Below are 5,635 nucleotides of genomic sequence, written 5' to 3'. Positions count from 1 at the left end.
GTGCCAGGAGAGGTGACAAGTGCCGCCGGCACCCACACCCCCTGGGGGGGATGGTTGCTGGAGACACACTCAGCATCTGGATGAGGCTGTGCTGACGCCCACTGCTCTCTCCTCGCCCAGGACCAGGCTGAGAGGACCGAAGGGGGCACGGCTCCCATCTCCCTACTGACCCGCCGGCCCGAGGAACAGGAGGGAGCTGGAGAGGGCAAGCTGCTCTGGGACTAGGGTGGGAAGAGTGGGATTCTCCCGCGCTTAGAAGCTGAGCAGAGTCAATGTGGAGCCCAGTTCAAGCGTGATGCCTCAGCCTCGGTCTTTTTCGCCTTGAGCTCTGGTTCATCCTTCCCAAAGTTGGCCCCAAGACTGACCCTGTCTTCTGTGTCTCACATTCTATATCCCTGCCTAGGCCAAGCCACCCAGGACCGGGGTGTGGCCACAAATGGGATTCCTAGGCCATTGGGGTCTGAGACCCACCTGCAGAGCTAGAAGGTAGCGGAAGCCTCCAGCTGGGACCCGGAGTGCCCTCTGCTGTCTCGGGGCCTGTGGGTGGGCTCCTCCAGAATAGTTACCCACCAGGGTTCTTGGCCTCCTTAATCAATAGAAATTGATAAGAGGCCAGACAAGGAATTCAGGCAAGGCTTTGTTGGGACTGGTGCTGCAGCAGCGGGGAGCGGGAACAAGTAATAGGTACCCTTGCTTGCTTGCTCAGGGGTGGCGGTGGAAGAGCTGGTTCCTTATATGGGGTGAGGGTAGGGGTGTGTCCAGGGGTCAGGCTGGAGGCGGGGCTTAGGAGATTTGCCCACCCCTTAGGTGGTGTGGTGTGCAGGGGGCATGCTCAGTGCCCTGCTTTTGCTCTTCAGAAGTGGCAGTTGGGTTTTTTGGTCTCTTTGTATCTTGTTGTCCATAATTTGCCCCAACTGCACATGCATGCAGTTATTTTTAGTCCCTTATAGCTTCTTTGCATTTTGTTGCTTGAGGAGACATCTGTCACAAGTATTGCAACAAAGGGTGCCAGGTCCTAGGTCCCAGCCTGTCTCTCAATGACTCAGGCCAAGCTCCCTCCACTCCTGAATTCACTGCTGAGCGTGGGCTGGTGCCACAGACGAAGCCTGGGTCTGACACACTGTGTGGTATAGCAGCCCCATTCCGATACTGGTGGGTTCAGGCCCCACGTGGATAATCAGACCCTTCATCTGGGCCCCTCCACCCAGGGTTCTGTCTTCACCTGGCACTGTCTGGAGGCCGCTTAGAGAGGACACGATGACAGCTCTTGGACCTCACAAAGACGCTGCTGCTTCCCACCCCGTGGACCTGAAACCTCCTCCTGCACAACGGGAGTCTCTGGTCACATTTGAAGAGCGAGGAGTTGGATGGATAACAATCTGCTCCTTTAGAACTTGCAAACATTCGTACAGAGGATGTTCTCTGACCAAGATGGAATCAGACTAGACCTCAATGCCGAAAACACAACAGGAAAATCTATAAACACTGAAAATTACACAACATACTTCTAAATAATCCATGCATCAAAGAGGAAGTCTCACATGAAATTTTAAAATACATGGAAATGAGTGGAAATCATGATGGTTAATTTTATGCATCACCCTGACTGGGCCACAGGATGCTCCTATCTCTGGCTAAATGTTACTTCTTTTTTTTTTTTTTTTTTTTCCCGGTACACGGACCTCTCACTTCTGTGGCCTCTCCCATTGCGGAGCACAAGCTCCAGACGTGCAGGCCCAGCGGCCATGGCTCACGGGCCCAGCCGCTCCGCGGCATGTGGGATCTTCCCGGACTGGGGCACAAATCCGTGTGCCCTGCATTGGCAGGCAGACTCTCAACCACTGCGCCACCAGGGAAGCCCTAAATGTTACTTCTGAATGTATCTGCTAGGGTGTTTTTGGAAGAGATTAATAGCATTTGAATTGGGACACTGAGCAAAGCAGATGGTCCTCCCCAGTTTGGGTGGGCATCGTAGAACAAAGAGGCAGAGGAAGATTGGATTGGCTCTCCATCTTACTGCATGAGCTAGGGTGTCGATCCCTTCCTGCCTTCCTTGCTGCTGGTCCCGAGACCTTCAGCCTTGGACTAGAGCTCTCAGCTCTTGGACCTTTAAACTACATCACCAACTTTCCTGGCTCTCTAACTTGTAGATGGGAGATCATGGAACTTCTCGGCCTTTGTAATTGCACGAGTCAATACTTTACAACAAATCTCTCCCTGTATATATATGTGTGTGTGAATATATTTTTTAGATGTGATTAATATTTAAATCAGTAGACTCTGAGTACAGCAGATTACCCTCCATAATATGGGTGGGCCTCATCCCCTTTTGTTGTTGAGATGTCACACCACATACAAAAATTAACTCACAGTGAATCATAGAACTAAATGAAACACCTAAGACTATAAAACTCTTAGAAGAAAATAGAAATAAATCTTCATTACCTTGGGTTAGGCTAGATATGACACCAAAAGCAGAGACAACAAAAGAAAAAAATAAATTGGACTTCATCAAAATTAAATAATTTTGTGCTTCAAAGGATATGAAAAAGTAAGAAGACAACCCACAGAATGGGAGGGAAAAAAACCGCAAATAGTATGTCTGATAAGGGACTTGCATTTAGAATACATAAAGAATTATGACATCTCAACAACAAAATTCAAATAACCCAGTTAAAAATGGGCAAAGGATCTGAATAGATATTTCAACGAAGAAGACATAAAAAAATGCTCAACATCATTAACCTTTAGGGAAATACAAATCAAATCCACAATTAGATATCACCTCACACTTACCAGACTAGATCTGACTAGCATGAAAGTCAGATCACAACAAGTGTTGGCAAGGATGTGGAGAAATCAGAACCCTCATACACTGCTGACATAAATGTAAAATGATGCCACCACTTTGTAAAATTGTCTGGCAGTTTTTAAAATGGTTAAGGATATTTTTAAATGGCTCAACAATTCCACTCCTAGGTCTATTCCCAAGAAAAGTGAAAACATAAGCCGACACAAATACTTGTACACTGATATTCATAACAGCCTTGTTCATAGCAGGCAAGCAAACTAAACGTCCATCAATTGAAGAATGGATAAATAAAATCTGGTATATCCATACAATAGAATATTATTTGGCAATAAAAATAAAGTACTGATACAGGCTGCAAAATCAGCAGAAGTGATTCTGAATCAACTCCGACTTCTCCTTACAACACCGTAAAGCTTTGTTCAGAAACATCCATTGTCATGTGAACTTTTCTCTTTTTTTAATGGAATAGTTTATTTAGGGACCAAGAGCCTTTTGGGGGGATGGGTGAGTGGGTGGAGTAGAGGGAACGCCAAGACAGATGCCACTTCCCGGGTGCCCTGGACTGGGTTTGAGCTCTTAGCGTTGAGAGTGAGGGCAGGAGCTGAGGAATAGAATTTTCTGGAGCAATCTAGAAAAATGTCTGAGCCATGGGGTTATAGCCAGAGGTCACCTAACCTTTGAGGACAAAGTCTTGGAGGTCCGACTGGGACCCGAGAGGAGTTCTGCTTGGTCCAGGTGGCAAAGTGTGACTTAGAACTGATGGACCCCATCAGTTTTTCCACTGCTATGGGAAGACAGGCCATTTTCTGCGGAGCTCTATGTCCTTGGCAACGGAGCGGGGTGTGTGTGCGTGTGTGCGTGTGTGTGTGCGCGTGCGCGCACTGTGTCTTCATAATTTGGGTATAATTTAGGTATAAGAAGGACTTGCCTATTATTTCGTGGTCATAGGCTGGTGACCCGTGAGCCATATCTACATCACATTTTAATTTTAATTTTTTTTTAATTTTAATTTTTTTTTGGCCGTGCCATGCAGCATGTGGGATCTTAGTTCCCCAACCAAGGATCGAACCTGTGCCCCCCTGTGGTGGAAGTGTGGAGTCTTAACCACTGGACCGCCAGGGAAGTCCCTCAAATTTTATTTTTAAAAAGACCACTTTCCTTCCCAGAATTCAAGAAATATTTATAAAAAAGGTTTATATATTGGGTCATCAAGAAAACCTCAATAAATACCAAAGGGCAGAAAGTGTACGGAAGTCCTAAAACCTCAGTGCAATAAATGTTCAAGTTAGTAACTACAGTTTAATTTATAAAATGCACTGTGTACAAATCATACCTCAACCTTAAAAATCTACCCACTTGAAACTGAAAATTAAAACCCTCTCCTAAATAAATGTTGGGTCACAGAAGAAATGGAAACTAAAACTAACATAGACAGGAATGATGAGAAAACTGCCCAGCCAAACTCCCAGGATGTGGCCACCGCCTGCTCTCATCACCAAGTGAGAAGGAATGAATAGAAAAGAGAAATATGATGTGAGGACTGTATTTTGAAAGGCATGCACAAGGAGAAAAACAAAAGTAAATGAGTTAGAAGAGAAAAAAAGATTGAGTCTTGATAAATAATATGAAGGCCTATTCTAAGAAGAGACTCATCCTGCAGACCAGGGGGTAGGGACTGGCATCCTCCTCCCAGCTGTGGGCCTCCAGCTGGGGCTCTGGAAGCCCCATCCCTTTCTGCCACTGCTCCGGGGTCAGCTGGGGTCCTTTGAGGTTGAGTGTAAATCAGAACACCCTGGACTGGGCCCCGTGGGACAGAAGTCCCAGATACCAGTTTGTCCCCCTTACTAAGTCAGCCTAATTAATTAAATTCGTCCTGTCTAATTTAACTGCCTAGTAACTCTGGATAACCAGACTGGGTCATTTGCTCTTTGCAGAGCTCACCTCCTGAACTCTGTTCCCTCCAGGGTAAGGGCATAGCATGAGGGAACAGAGTGGCTCCACAGGTCCTGGCAGCCTGTGACACCCCTCCTCCATCCCCCACCCTCCCCCCTGCCCACCCCCAGTCAAGCCTAGGTGGCTCTGGCCAAAGGAGGGTTTCTGCCCTTGCAGAATGCCTCCTGGGGGCAGGTGGGGGATGGGGGTGGGGCGTCTTCAAAACACCGCCCCCTGCTGAGCCCCCGGGGAATGTGTTTCGAAGATTCAAGAGCAAAATAAAATGTCCCTGTGAAGCCACTAAGTTGGGGGATGGTTTGCTACACCACCACAGTGCCTGGGAAAGTGCACTGATGTGGACATTGAAGATGAGTAAAGTCTGAATCTCCTGCTGTGCGAAGATGTAAGTGCCTTGGACTGATGCATTTATGCTTCAATTAAAAAAACTCTGCTGTTGGGATAACAGTTTATACCCCCGATACGATGTACTTACAGTGGCTGGGGAAGAGCCTGGCACACAGCAGATGCTCGAGCAGTAAACTGGAGCGGCCATCACCATCGTCACCTGCACCTGCGCCTTTCCCAGTGCAGGTAAGTATTCAGCAAGTGCTATTATGTGGGAACGAGCTGCCCCATCGCTGGAGCCACCGAAAAGACATCAAGGGCTTTCTGTGGCCACTGACTAGTCCCCACGTTAACGTCCCTTGCTTTTTCTTTCAGTCATGCGCCTCTTTCTATTAAAGGTTGGTCTTTGCAAACTGGTCTCCAGCCAGCTTCCAGGTTTAAAAATAGGTTCTGGGTGAAGCTGAGGCCGGGTGCGCGGGCTAGTGGGGGGGAGGGGAGCTGCTCGGTGGGGCCAGGGCTGCCGGGGGAGGGGGTGGCGCGGAGGGC

At 47.9% G+C, this 5,635-nt stretch overlaps 1 long non-coding RNA gene across 6 annotated transcripts in view; it reads left to right on the top strand.

Annotated features, from left to right (window-relative positions):
• The first annotated feature begins 4,362 nt into the window (after positions 1–4,362).
• LOC114487089 (uncharacterized) overlaps positions 4,363–5,635 on the top strand; it is a 19,008-nt gene continuing 17,735 nt past the window's right edge. For 3 of the 6 annotated variants that reach the window (XR_003681717.2, XR_003681720.2, XR_003681719.2), the window contains exons 1-2: positions 4,369–5,147; positions 5,240–5,335. This is a non-coding gene — a long non-coding RNA (uncharacterized lncRNA). Of the gene's footprint in view, positions 5,148–5,239; positions 5,336–5,635 lie in introns of all 6 variants that reach the window. The other 3 variants (XR_008618532.1, XR_003681716.2, XR_008618531.1) reach the window with 2 other exon arrangements.

Source organism: Physeter macrocephalus, chromosome 11, assembly GCF_002837175.3.
Source record: "Physeter macrocephalus isolate SW-GA chromosome 11, ASM283717v5, whole genome shotgun sequence".
Classification (NCBI taxonomy): Eukaryota; Metazoa; Chordata; class Mammalia; order Artiodactyla; family Physeteridae; genus Physeter; species Physeter macrocephalus.
The sequence above is the reverse complement of the archived record's forward strand: the minus strand, read 5'-3'. Positions and strand labels throughout refer to the sequence as shown.